The sequence below is a fragment of the Melozone crissalis genome, unplaced genomic scaffold, assembly GCF_028551555.1.
Source record: "Melozone crissalis strain CALT ecotype California unplaced genomic scaffold, PUWL_Pcris_2 ptg000006l_1, whole genome shotgun sequence".
In the NCBI taxonomy this organism is placed as follows: Eukaryota; Metazoa; Chordata; class Aves; order Passeriformes; family Passerellidae; genus Melozone; species Melozone crissalis.
Window position 1 is genome coordinate 52723686 of NW_026535784.1, and position 15036 is coordinate 52738721.

Below are 15036 nucleotides of genomic sequence, written 5' to 3' on the forward strand. Positions count from 1 at the left end.
ACCAAAGCAAACAGCAGCTGTAGGAGAGGAGGGGAAGCCCTGGAAGAAGTCAGGAGCAGAGCTGCACTGGAATGGGCAGGGGCTGACGTGCAGGGAGAGGGAATGAGGATGCAGATCCACAAGGGGACAGAGCTGATGTAGGACAAGAGGCATAAAATATGTCTGCCAAGCTATTTTCCACAATACTCATATGCTTCCTTGGGAAAGATAAAGAGAATACTGACGGGACACAGGAGACTTGGCTTCTGCTTTGGGATCTTCAGGAATTTGCCTTAAAAGTTCAGCTAAGTCATTTCCTATCTCTGCATCTGTCTTCCTTTCAGCCTTACAATGTTATCTAGACAGTGAACTGAAACTTGGGATGTTTCTCATATCTCTTCTGAGCATCTCACACAAAGAAAAATGATCTCATTTGAGTGAATGAAGTGCTACAGTAGTATCACAAAGGTATCACCATTTAGATAATGCTTTAGATGTTTAAAGAACAAGCAGATGGGCAAATAAAGGTTTTATTAAGAGACTTTACCTAGCACTGTGACACAGATGAAAGAGAAGAAAACTTCAAAATAATTGAAGAATAAGTAACATAAGGCATAAAATCAAGTTGTACAATATAGTGACAGCACCAGGATCTATAGGCTGGCCTTTAAGTAAGCCTGCTAAACAAGAAAAAGATAACATTCTCAGCTAATCACAAAATGAAAACCTGGGTATCACACAATGCTCATTTTGTGATGTGATCTATACAAAAGTGGACATGAAAGAAAAGAGTCAACTTAATTCCTCTTTATATTTTTGCTCTGAACTGACTTGAGCACATCTCCTAAAGAACCACCACACAGACAGCATGAAAGTAACACAGAAGGAGAAAACAAAAGCATTTAAAATTATTATATACAGCATAAAGATGGTTTATATGTCCTTACAAATACTGGCATATACTCCTTTCTCTGGAAGGAGAAGAGAAAAATGGTTATTTTCTGCCAGGAATGCAGGTGCACTTGCTCAGTACTCGTACAATGTCCTTTGTACATCAGATACTGCAATACCATTTTTAGGCTTCCACAGGCGGGTGCAGGCTATTAATAAGACAAGTCAGCTCCAACACTGCAAAATGAACCCCTTTGCAGAACTACCCTGAAGGCAGTTTGTGCTAAAAAAAATGTATACCTGGTAAGTCAACATTTTTCACTACTGCTTTAAAAATCTAATGGGTTTAATACAAAAGTTCCCATTTATGGTCTCCAGGATAATTACTTGGATTGCATTTTTAAATGTTGTGGTAATGTTTGATTCCAACACTGTCACAATGGGACTTCCTAAGAAATATTCCCACAACAGCAGAATATTCCATAAATCACCCTTCAAATTTTTTCAGTAGTCTGCAATTATTGCTCTGTGACCTATCTACTCTAGATCAAATACTTTCAGAAAACATAACTTCGTAAAGGTCCACCAATTTCTGAATCATGCATCTCTGAGTAGTAATGTATGGTACAAAATCTATAACTAGCTTTTCTAGTAAGCAAGGCAAATAGCAAACAAAGTCTTCACAATTTTTTTAATTTCTAGATACTCCTTAAGAACCACAGCCATCATAAAGTTTAAATTAATGAAAGTGACTTGAAAACCCTTTAAAATACAGGATAGATCAACATTCCAACAAATCTTCTATGCAGAGTACAGATATAAAATAATGAACAGTTTTTCATTTAACATCTACGATGAATAAAAAAAAAAAAAGGCTTCAGTCTTCCATGCAATCAAATATGGTTCATTTCAAAGAAACCAATTTTGTGAAGTAAGTCAGCAAAGCAAAGACACCCATAACAAATCAGTACGTCCCATCTGTGCATCACTAAGGCCCCTCAACTTCAGGATCAAACCAAAATCTGACATATCTGAAATTGATGCAGTGCTCTCAGGACCTCCAGGGCTCTTCAGGACCTCAACGGGGTGGAGGAGCCACCCTGAAGAGAGGCTTGATGTTTTTGTGCTGCGAGATCTCCAACTCTTTCAAGAGATTTATTGATCTGCCTTGTGCAGTTTGTGTTTAGCTTAATCCAGCTGTTCTTTTTATCCCGCTCAATCACCCACAAGTAGGCTGGAAAGTGACAGAGCAGATATTGAATTCTCATCTCCCATGTGCTAAATGCATTAAGATGAAAGTAATTTTTACTTATGCTATCATTAAGAGCACTTAAAGCAGCTAATTCCTGTTCCATCTGAAATACAAAGATACCAAAGATATAAGGAAATTTTTCCTGTTCTAAATAAATAAGGAATGGGTAACACACAGTTACACAGTAAGAAGAAAGTGAGATCTTTTCTCTTAGCAGTAGAGATAGAGGAATATTGAAGTTTGCATTTTCCAGGTTATTGTGCCATCACATTCCACAGAATGACACAACCAAATGTACACACAAAAAGATTTGAATGTTTCCAACCCTCTCACCTCCAAAGATTCTGTAATTCCCTGCTTTTACAGGCTTGCAAAAGAAAACAAAAGAAGTATTCATGAAATTCAGTCTTCCCTCTTACTGAGTTTTCCTGAATAAGCAAAATTCAGCAGTAAAGAAGGGGAGGAGAAAAAGCTGTTCTTATTTGGCCTAGGAATTACTGCCAAAATAAGGCTACAGCAGAAGTTGTGCCTTTCCCCATTTTAAAACTCCACTACAGTGACTGAGTCACCAGTCCCCAAAACTGACTTGCTAAGATGAACTTATGTATGTGCGCAAGAGCACTGCTGCACTCCAAAGGCTGCCATGCTTCCCAACAGGTAAGGCTGCAAAAGGAACAAGAAGTAGATATTTCTTGTCAGTATTATTTCTGTTCCTGTCTAGGGCAAAATTAGAAAATCACAGAAATTTCTGAAACGTTCCACATGTTTTATCTTCCTCCTAAAAAAAAAAAAGAAATTCCCTCCAGTTTTTTGAAGTCTAAGTCAGGAATTGCAAGTCATTAATGAGTATTCTACATTTTTGTTCTCTTGTTAAAATAGCAACTACTATGATCAAATGTTAAATTTTGTAAGGAGAAAAGTGTAGTGCTGGAAGAGGACCCAAAGACTGCTTAATTCAAGCCCACTCATGGAAGCATAAGACTAACTTAACACTTCAGGCAGGTTTTTGGTTTTCTTTCTCTTTGTATTAAAATCTCCTGAGGAATGGTATTCTGCACCTTCCCTACAACCTACAAGCCCTGTGTGATCAGGCACCCCAAAGTTGTGTTTTTTCCCTTTACATTTACCCCAAACAGGAATATTTTGTGACAGGAAGAGATACTCATAGTCCCCCTATAAACATTCAGAGCAATAGATCACCACCTTCTCACAACAATCTCCTGCCCATCAAAAGATTTATGTTCCCCATCTCTTTGCTGGGCTAAACAAATCCAGTTCTCTCAATCTCTCCTCGCAGGTCATGTTTCCTGAATCTGTCGTCAATTCCTCCTACTCTCCTCCAGCCTCTTTCCTAAAACAGGGCACATTTTTCTTGCTGAGTTTCACCATCACTAAGGCCAATAAAATGGTTATTTCCTGCATCTTGCACACACAGCAGCCCTGCTAATGCAATCCTGGACCAGAGCTGGCTTTTGCCAATGGCATTAGGTTGTTGACTCACGCTCACTTGTGTGTCACTAACGACCAGCTCCTCTCCTGGGGCACTGCTGCCTTCCACATGTTCTTTCCTGCTTTTACCTGGGCAGGCAGCTCTCTTTATTCTCTCCTAGATCCACACACACACACATTCACTGAGAGAGGCAAAGAAAAGTCCAAAATCCACTCGGGGTCTGACGTCTGAAACAGGAATGTGCCTTGGGTCCCAAGACTGAGGAAGCTTCACAAAGGGACAGCAAAGTGAGAAACCAGGAGCAGCAGCTGAGGACCAAATGAAGCAGAAGTAGTTTGAAAAGCTCAGCTTTTAAGATAGTGTCTTACTGAGGCACATCAAAATGCATATAAAATGTCCCAATTTCCCTTCTTCCTCCACAATGAGAATTAATACTTTGACTCAGAAAATTGCAGGCAGAGTTGTCTTCTCCCTGCAGGCAGCCAGAAAGCCAAGCCTTCTTCCAGGGTTTGAGGAGAGAGGAGCTGGAAGCCACCTCCAGCCTTGCCTTGCAGATCTGCATGCTAAGAGCTAGGATCCCTTTTGCAGCTTCTGGGCTGGAATAAGTGCTTAGTTTCTGGAATATTTCCCAACTGGGAAGATTATCTCCCCAACAGCGCTACATATAAAAGCCTTATGGAATAAACAGCATTTATTTCTTAACACCATCCTTTCCCTTTACCCACCAGCCTGTCAGACTGCACAAGCTCAGCCTGTGCATCCCTTCCAACCTGAGCCACAGACCTTCCCTGCTAAAGACAAAGCAAATATGCTGCAGAAAATAATCAGGATTTTCTAAAGGAAGTCTCTCATCTCAGGAATATCTGGTCAGCAAACAGAACTTAACACCAGGTTTTTCTGCTTTCTGGGATAGCCCTAATAAAGGGCTTTGCCTCCTACACCAAGGAATCACAAAATGTGCACATCCCAGCCTCTCATTTGTGCTCACTGAGCTATGTGATCTGGTCCTTTAAACCAGCTCTGAAATCCCCCCAGGTTTTGCCTCTGTATCCATATAAACTCCTTCAATTACTAAAAATGAACTATTTCTACCTTTTTATGGCCAGTATACAAATAAAATTGCTGTGAAGAGTTGCCACAATGGTTTTCCACATCCAGAAAAGGATTTCCTGTTTGACAGGAGTCGTATCACACTATCAAGGGACAAACTGCATATACCTGAGGTTTTCACTTCACCATCTGCAGCAGGTAGGTACTCTCAAATATATCAACATGATAAGTATGATGATGAATCTCTTTTCAAATTTCAGTTTTCACAACGTCCCTATTTCTTGCAACAAAAAAACCAAACCTGCTATTCAATGGAAATGAGAGCTGCATTTTCATTTCAAATGTCCATTTGTTACACAGTTGAGGGCGCTTTTTTTTGTTTTGGGTTGTGTTTTTTTTTTTTTTTTCTATTTTTTTTCTTTTTTTTTTTTTTTTTTAAAGCAGTTGACAACTGCCCAGCAACAGCAGCCTATGTTTGCAGTCACTATTTTAGGCTACATCACATGTCAATTACATAACCTTGTTTTACTGCTCTTGAACTGGTTCGAACAACCTGGGAAAGAGATTACGGCAGTCCCTCCCAGCCGGCCATCCATCCCCACACTCAGGCAGGACCTGTCCCCCCAGCACAGCCCCAGTGCCTCTCTCCAGGGCTAGTTACTCATTGCCAGACCCACCTGAGACACTGGATAATTAACTTCCTCAGCTCTGTTCAAACCAGTCCAGCCTGACCACGGTAAACTAATAAACTTGATTCCTCATGCTGAGATTTATGTGTGGCAGAATAAGCTTATAAATGCCACAGCCATGGTACAGGACTTAGATATGAATATTGCCCCTTCATTTTACATAGAGAGTACTCTGGGTTTGCATTTTAGATATTGAATCTCAGGGTTTCCCAAAATTCAGGGTTTATCTCCCTTATTACTCCACAGACTCTATCATTCCCAGACAACGTGTTTTTAGACTGCAGACCAAGCCAGTATCTGACAAGATGACAATATTGGTCAATTATAAACATTATTACAGCATGCTTATAGCCTAGGTATAATCTAAATCCTTCCCTGAAACAAGAATTTAGAGCTTTCCCTCCTTTATAATAAATTAGAGGCTTAATTAAAATTTGTTTTGACTTTGGCAAAAAATTCATCACATCTGGGATATTTCCTGCCTGCTTCTCATTCCAAATTACCTTCTGCTACTTCTAGGTCCCAAGATATCTTTCACTTTCTCTACTCTTCTATATTACTGGATTCCTTATTTTCTGCCATTTTAATGATATTTTTCTAAAGTCTCCTTACTTTCTACTCCCCTCTCCTTTTTTTTTTCCTTCAATAAAATTTGTTTTCCAACTATTTTTTTAAACTTACTTTCATCCTCAAGACTTTTACTCCTTTCTTGTTCTGTAACACTTTTTTCAGTCTTCTTATTTACCTTCTAAATGAATTATTTCCTCTGTTCAGCCAATAAATTTGATTTCACAGGGCACATTTACACTCCAGTTAAAGGTATGGCTACAACTGATTGAATATACTGAAGCAAAGTATATTAAAATTACTGATAGCAGGGGATAAAAACAAAGTTTCAATAGAACCATTTCCTGCAGGGTCCACAAAATCCAGCAAGGGCTTTTTGAAAAGCAGGGCACACCCACTGGTGCTCACAGATGAGCTACCAGAGCTTCCTCCAACGGTGACCACACATACAAAGCTGATTCCCCATTTTTCCTAGACGTGGAGCAAGGACGGTTGTGTCTCCAGATGCTGGAGACATATATGCAAAATGCAAAACTTTTATAAAAAATGCAAACTTTATATGCAAAACTTTTTGAATTGTCATTTTCATGCTCCCCTACACACACACCTAAGAGCACAGACTCCAGTGCTCTGCCAGTCTTAACATGGAGACTGTCTTCTGCTCCTTCACGTTCTCTGGAAGCTTGCTTTCACACTGGGCTGAGACCAGGCTAACAACAACAATTGGAATGGTCTGGTGACCCTGGCAAAGGAGAGGAGAAGTTATAAAAATGATACTCACTCACTATTTTAAGCAGACTGAAAGGGCACCGATGAGAGGGATCAAGGAGAGAGGAAATTTGGCAAGGGAGCATGGGATGTAGCCCAAAAGTGGCTCCTATTTTCTGCAGGAGCAACCATCCAGCAGGGATGAAACCTGCTAATGGCAGCGAGACGAGCGAGCACAGAAATATTTGTGAGCACCTCACATTTAAGGTCCATGTGCACATTTTCTTTTGCCATGCTCAAAACACACTGCAGAACCTCGAAAGCCCCTCCAAGCCTGTGTGTGGTGCTCCAGCCACCCTGTTGTTCAGAGAGGCTGAGCCATCAACACAAGATATGCCCAAAAGTGGTGCTGAGACCATCCCCAGGACCACCCTTCAGTTCAGCTTGCTGGGAACCTGAAGACAGCCACATGTCAGACTACAAGATAATTCCCTTTTCAGGTGGTCAAAGAGATGCTGCATGATGTTAGCACAGAAGAGGAATAGGAAAAACCTGATCTTTGCAAAGCATTTCTGATTCAGTGAAATCACACAGCACTGGAAATCTCTTTTGGATGAAAACCAAGGAAAAATATCTACAAATACTAAAAAAATCCTGTTGTTGAGTGAAATAATTTTGTTTCTGTTTTGAAACTAGTTTTCAGCTCAATTACTTTTGATTTCAGATTATAATGGATACAGTGATACAGAGAGTAGAATTAGAGCTTCAGAGGATGTTTTGACAAAATCACACATCTAATACTTTACAGCATTTTCTCTCGCAGTGAGTTTCCAAATTTTCAGTCTGGTTTAATTTTAACTGAATATTTTTGAAGTCTCTAGATGCTGCTATCTGCAGAGGCAGATTTACAAGAGATCATGTTGCATGCATGATGGCTAATACTGCTTTCCCATGCTACAAATCTGATAAGGCATTCTTGACATACTACAAATTTCCAGGCACTTTAATGGAAAATCTCAATGTACAAGAAATGGTCTAAAAGGTATGAAAATACTTTTTTTAATGAGTGTAATACAAAAATCTTAAATTGCAACTGAAATGCCCTTCCACTTTCTGCTGACATAAAGTGGTCAGCCAATCTGCTCCACTGATGCACGCCGTAGTATCCTGCTCTACAAATAGCTCACTGCTTCAACTGGATTTCAGGAAGCACTCGGTGTAAAATAACATTTGTGTGAAATATCAAGTTCACTTGAGGGAATGTTTGAGAGTGAGGTGTGGGGGGAGCATTCTGGAATATGGAGCACTAGTTGGTAATGTGAGGATTTCTGAATGACTCTGTGGCTCCCTGAGTCAGACTCCCTTAGTGAACACTGTACAGAAACTATTCACCTCTACAATAATATTTGTATTTGCAAGTGTACCTGAAGCCCGGTACACTTCATTTATTCCTCCAAACTTCTGTGTCTGCCCCGCCATCCTGCTGATATATTAATGTAACAAATTGTCTTTGCAGTAATAACCAAGAGATAACTTCTCATGGGACAAACAGAAAAATCAAGATGCACAGCATTAATTCTGTGATTTGCACCTCCATTTTAAAATCTGCAATTCCAGGCTGACTCCTTCAATAAGATGCATGCTACTTATAAAAGATATTACTAGAAAAATAGGCTGTTTGTTTCACAAAGTTAAACTTTCCCCAACTCTTGATCTCAGTGAAAACGTTCTGTTAATTTTTTGTTTTTAAAACTAGCTGCCCTTTGGTTTTTGCAAACATTTTGATGTTCAAGTCTGCTGTGTTCTTGCATTTAGCATGCTCAGCAGATCATAAATTTTATTCTGTGTGAATGACACATTATCTTCAAAGCATATTTTTCTCTTGCATTTTTCATGTACAGTTTACTACAGCTCAGTCTGGAAATATGCTAAATTTATAATAATGAATATTATTATGTATAATAGAAACAATTTAAAATATTGCTAGCACATACGTTGAGAAATATTTTCCACTAGAACCCTGGTCAATAATAGTTTTCTTTTAAAGGCTGCAAGCAATACCATCACAAGAGAGCCTTTCAGAAGGGTCTCTTGAGATCCCAAACACAGAAATGTTGACCAAAGTAATATCAGATGCTCACCAAAGTGAACTTAAAAATTCTCTGCATTTGTTTGCTGACTTTTTGAGAAGGAGTCTGATTTAGCCTTTGAACTATGTACTTGTCTCCCTATTTATTTTCTTCTTTTTCTCTCTCCATTTGTTTATTTTTATCAGGAACCTCAGCTCTCTGTCACCTAGATAAATCTGAAGAAAGAAGAAAGGGGATTAGGGGGCTGTAGAAAAAAGATCTGACAATTATAATGAAATTTCACAGTATGTTTACTGTTAAAATACTATAACAACATAAACCAAAAAGTGTAAATTCAGATATTACACTAATTACAATCACAATTTCCATTTTTAATTGGATGAGCACATCTTTCCAAGTACCATTCCCCAAAGTGGGTGCAGAATTTCTCGGCTGCAGAGCCACAGGTCTCAGTCCCCTCCAACCCTTGCTCTAAAAACCCCTAAACAGGACCTGAAAACAAACACTTCACCCTTTGCTTTCTCATCCAACCTCAAGAGGCTGAGCAAAGCATCACACAGCAGCATTTTGCTGACGAAGAACCAAAGCTTTGCCTAATTACCCCAAATTTTACTGGAGCTCATCTCACAAGTAAAACCCCCATGGCTCCCCTCACCCAGGCATGGTGGGTCTGACACCTCAATTGTGGCACAAGAATGACCTCTAAGAGATAAAAAAAAGAGATTAATAAATCTGCCATGGTGACAGCCACCATGCTGGGTGCTGGATCCACGCCCTCATTTCTGCACCTTTTCCATAGCAATTGCAATTTGCTTTGCCACAGAAATATACACAGGGGTGACCTTTCACACTGGAATCACCCTAGGTCTTGAACAACTAAAGCCACGGATGATTTCCTCTGCATCTGACATTTCCAAAATACAAAGTTGCCACTGGGAGTTAAAGGCAAACAAGCCAGATATCTTTTAAAGCACACAAAACTTCTCAGACATACAATTCATATGCCAGAGTGACATCTTGAAGGGGTCAGACCTTCCTTTTTCTGCAAGGGAATGGATATTCAGGTAAAACTGAATGTGTCAAATTTCAGCCCCAATAATGGTGGCTACTGAGAATAAAAATGAAAAAGGAGGCATAAGACAATAGAAAAAATAATTATCTTGGGACATAAAGACATCATAACTCAGGCATAAATATAATTACTTTCAAAGAGCATTTTGCCTAATTGTGATAATCATTATTTCAAAATTTTTTTGCTCAATGAAAACTAAAGACAAATTAATATATAATTTACATCCAGAATTCCCCCCTGAGTTAGGGTTGCAGCTCCTCCCTGGTATATATCCTCACCCTCTGCATTCAACTAATTAAAAAAGAACAAAATCAGAAAGTCCTCAGTCTATTCCCATTTAACTTCACAAGGGGCAGGTCTGGACACAGATTTCTTTTCTTTTTTTTAGAGTTCATTTTTCATAATTAGAATTCCGGTAGTACTAAGCAGATTGAATTCATTTTAGTTTCCTGCAAGTAGCTATTTAATACAAACTGATGTGAAATGAAATGTCATTGCTTACAAGAAATGTATCAACAGCACAAAAATACTTTGGACTAATCTTCATAAAATACAGCAATTCGCTCATTAAAGTGATAGAAATCAGCCAGGGACAGAGTCCAATCTCCTCAGGAGCAGCTGCTGGAGCTGAGGCTGGCAGGAGAGGTGAAGGAAGGAAAGAGATGATGAGGGTGGTGGTCCCCTAGGTGGCTCATGATGTGTTCTGCACTCTGGAAAAGGTGAATTTCACTATTGGCATCAAAAGAAACTGTTTTACCATGGGAAAATGAGAGTGACTAAAGGCAAAGACCACTTTGTAAGTAAAACTTACAAAATCTGCATTAAGAAAATGGAAATTTTAAAAAGGTCACTAACATAAAGAAACAAAATCTGCCCTCTGCTTATGCCAGATTTCCTTGTGATGTGTTGCACCTCAGTTTATAATTATGAGAGAATAACCCAATCCTATGCTTCTCCTTATACATCCCAAATTGGTAGGCTGTTTTGCCATCCTCAGAAGTAACTTTGAAACTGCCAGGCACCAGCATTAAAAGCCTCCCTGAAAATGTGCACTTGTGTCTGAAAATACACAAAGAAAAGATCAAAATGAAAATTAAAAGCAGATGCACTTTATGTACTAAAAGGTTTTTCCACTTTGATAAGTGGATTATAATGAAGTGTGGCACCATGTTTCATACAATTTATTAATCCAGTCCCACTTATTTACACTCTGAAACAGCATAATGATTTCAATGTTGGAGCACAGCCAAAACTCACATGCAGAAATAATTAAAAAGTTATGTGGAAAGATTGGTGGTTGCTGGTTTTTGAGGGACTTCCAAAGAGACAGACGGACTTTTAGTTAACCAGAAGACCTAAGCTGAAGTAGACAAGATAAAGTGTGGAAGTGAACTAATTTTTGAAGGGGAAGAGAGACCTACAAAAAGATAACCAGAGCCTGACTTGCTCTGCCATTACAGCCCCTCCAAGCCTGGAGAAGCTGGTACAGACAGAAGAGCTCTCTATATTAGTGCTGCTGCAACCAGGGAAACTCCATTTACCCAAGTTCAGATGTCTACACTGAGTAAAAGGGAATATCAGGCCATCAGTATAAGAAATCCATATTCCTCTGCAGAAAAACAGAGTGTTGGTTGGCAGTTCCCTCCTGGGCACAGCACACTCCTCCTGCCTCCAGGAGCACCCTTACTTCTCACAGTTCCAAGGTAATGGTCCCTGAAGATGCTGAGCTACCCAGTAGATCAGAAATACTTCCTTTAAAGTGGAGACACCACTGGGAGATGCACTCATGCAGAAAATGTATTTTATTTATTCATTGATACACAATGCCCAGTTCATTTTATCCACTACATTTCTTATCCACTAACCCCTCTCTCCCTCTACTCCTCAACCTGAAAAGGCTGTTTATACGGTGAGCAGGAAATCTAGAATCCAGTTTATTGTTATTATCTGGCAAGATGTACATGATGAAAAGATCCTCTACCAATTCAGTCATTAAGTATTTCTACAGCAAATTCCTACTGAGGATAAGTGACTGCCAAAATCAGAGTTTATCACACTGTGAAGATATCCTGTGAACTATCAGAGGGACGTCATTGAAGTAGGAAGAAAAGAGGAGGAGCTGCCAGCACAAGTTTGGACAGAAAAATAATACAAAGAGGTGTAGCGAAATTGGAAGCAGAGATAGGAAACAAGCAGCAAAATTGCAGTTGGAAAAAATGCTACGGCATGTATCAAGGGAGAAATCCAAAACAAAGAGTTAACAAGGCACAGGAACAAAGCAAAATTTGGAAAGCATCACCACTGAAAGAACCTAGGAACATGAGCATAATCTGAATGTAAGAAGCAATGCGTCAGAGGAGAATCAAGTGCCACTGAGACCCCTGGCTTGTTCTGTACAAGCATTACACAATGGGGCAGGCTGGCACAGCAGTGCTCTCTTCATGCATTTCTTTTGCAGCCACACCTGGAATATTGTATGCAGTTCAGGCACTTCATTACTGGAAGATATAAACAAACTGGAGGAAGTCCAGAGAAGTGGAACGGAAATGATTAGAAGCCAGAGGGACAGATTTACCAAGAAAATTTAAAGTAGCCCTTTACCCGCCTGTAACTCCTCTGATAATTAGAGATGGGAAATGATAACAGCCGAGTTCAAGTCCCCTGTCACGTGCCTTCAGCCCTTTTGCCTTGGGCACCTGAGCACGTGCCTAGTCTTAAGAATACCGAGTAGCCAAAGATTTTTGACCTGATGAAGAGAGTGAGATCAAGGGAAGGAAAAAAATTTAGGCTACATGCCATCAAAATCCTCCCAGGAATTAATTATGACTAAACGAGCTACCATAAAAGATGGAGATTGAGTCGCTTGAAATTTCACATTTTACTGCTGATAATGAAAAGGTTTATTGACATCTCAAGTTTATCATCTGTAAAACAACAGGACTGACTTATGGGGCAAAGACCCCATACAAGTCTTTGCCACAAACATATATAGCACCAAGTTATCCTGTCCAGGTAAAGAGACACGGCTAAGCAAACATTTTTACCCCAGTCTCTGTAAGCCAGGTGGAACAGCTCTGCAAAATGACAAATTATATCCCAGCAGGAAAGTAACTGGATTAGCTTAGCTCCTCACACACTGACATTGCTGTGAAGTGATTTTTAGGAAGGCAGCATTTTATGTAACTGTTGAGCTGTCAGCAGGGCTCTACTGAAAGACACTTTAAAAGTCATGTAGAGGCTGCCAGAGCCTGATCCAGGGAACGGGTGATTATCATTCACATAGGTTTTGCATGTGATCTGGGAAAAAAACCCTCCAAGCAACCAAGCACCAAAAAACTAGCCAAAAACCCAGAAAAGCCCAGCTGCAGGCAGCCTGCAAACAAGCCTGCTGGGATGCAGCTTGCTCTATAATCTCCAAGCAACATTCCAGACCAGCAGCCATGTTTGGGCACACAAAATTCCCAAGTCCCTGTACCAGCAGGCGAGGCCACCCAGAAATGTTATTCTAAAGGTAACCCTGTGCCTCCACACCTCCACCTGAAACCCCTTCACCTGGCTTGGGCTTAAAACCACTTCTTGATGCTCCAAATAAGCAAAGTTCATAGTTCTGCTCTGGAAAAATACCCTGGACAGATCCTTAGTCCATAAATGAGAGACAAAATAGAAGTCTGCAGTGTTTACTGGAAAGTCAGCATTTGTTACTAAAACTGTGCTGGCTATGCATACCTGAATAGCATGCTAGCTGAGGCTTTTGTTTATGCAAGCAATGCAAGCTTTAAGCTACAACTTTTGCAATATTTTTATTAACTCAACATTTTTCTGCAAACTGCATTTAGACTCATGGAATGAAATAAGAACAGCATGAAGTCAACAGGTCTCAGCTTCAGTGCATTGGTTCCTTGATTTTACCTTATGATTTTTTTTTTTTTAATGGATGCTCTGCAGCACAGTTTTGAAGGTTTGGCAGAAGGTAAAATGACTGTGTGGTTGATCACTGCTTTGACTACTTACAAAATCATACCTATAAGCCTGAGAGTCCTACTCCAGGGACTTCTTCCTCCCCTTTCTCTGTATAGTATATGTCAAAATGAATCTGCAAATTGGTTGGAATCTGTCAAAAACCAAATTATCATCATTGAATATGGTAGGTCTACATATAGTTAAGGTTGCCTGACACTTCTCATTTTAAGACCTCATTTTCTATTGCTTATAACTTTACCACACATTAGCAGTTAGGGCTGAAATTTTCCATGCTGTGTGTCAGCCTGAGGCTGAATATTATTTTGTGAGAGTAAGAATGTATCAGCTAGAAGCACGGAGCTTAGTGCAAAGTAAGTTTGTGAATAAGGGTAGGGAGGAACATGTTGGTTTTCTCCCGTGTTACATTTTTCACAGACATATTTGAGAAGCTCAAGAGCCTTCACACTTTGAGACAGACCCTTTGAAGCATCACTGCTCTGATACCACAGATGTGCCTTTTGCCATCTCATACATTATCACTTAAAATTATAACGGATCACAGTATAAAACACTGAAAAGTTGCAGTTTGTACGTGATATGATTTGCAAAGGTTTTGGTGGAGGTTGGCTGCCAACCTCCAGAGCTCCCTTTTGCAAAGAGCACGGACCAGGGCAGAGGGTCTGAGCTGAGCTTGTGCTCCAGCCATCTCTTCCATGTGCCAGGCAATGCTTTGGCACAGGGACTACGTGCAGAAAATCCCCATCACACTCTCAAAATGCAGCAAGGGAACAGCTTGGAGGAAAGAGGAATGAGGCACAGGTTGGAAAATCAAAGGCAAGCAAAGAGTAAGGCAAAAAATAAATGTCTATTCGTGCACTGAGCCTGACCTGTCACTCCCATAGCTTCATTTTCTGACTGTTGAGCATTTTAAAAAGAGACTGCTTTCCAAGGAGGCAGACACGCAGCTGGTTAGGGTACAGGTCCCCATGTGAGGCAACTGGAACAGGTACCCATGGCTCCCAGCTCTGCCTACAATCTTTCATGGTCCCTGGGACTTGACTTGCGGAGTCTATCTCAGGGGTGAGCCCAAAACAGACTGATGCCACCCTCTGCTGCTCTCCGTAAGCACAGGGTATTAAAATAGCTAGTGGTAGCCATAAAAACTTATGGATGCAAAATGTGCCCAAAAACCTGTCCCCAGTAGCCTTTTTGTCCCCCAGGTTACTGCTAGCAGACACCTATGTGGCCTCACAGGGCTCTGTCGTGCTGCTGTGAGAGAGGAGTGCTACCCCAAGGGATGGACGTCCCACACACATCCCATGTCACCT

General features: G+C 40.3%; 1 protein-coding gene across 6 annotated transcripts in view; it reads right to left on the reverse strand.

Moving 5' to 3' along the window:
• Positions 1 to 15036, reverse strand: part of NR3C2 (nuclear receptor subfamily 3 group C member 2) — a 188960-nt gene that overhangs the window by 50304 nt on the left and 123620 nt on the right. The window lies entirely within an intron of this gene.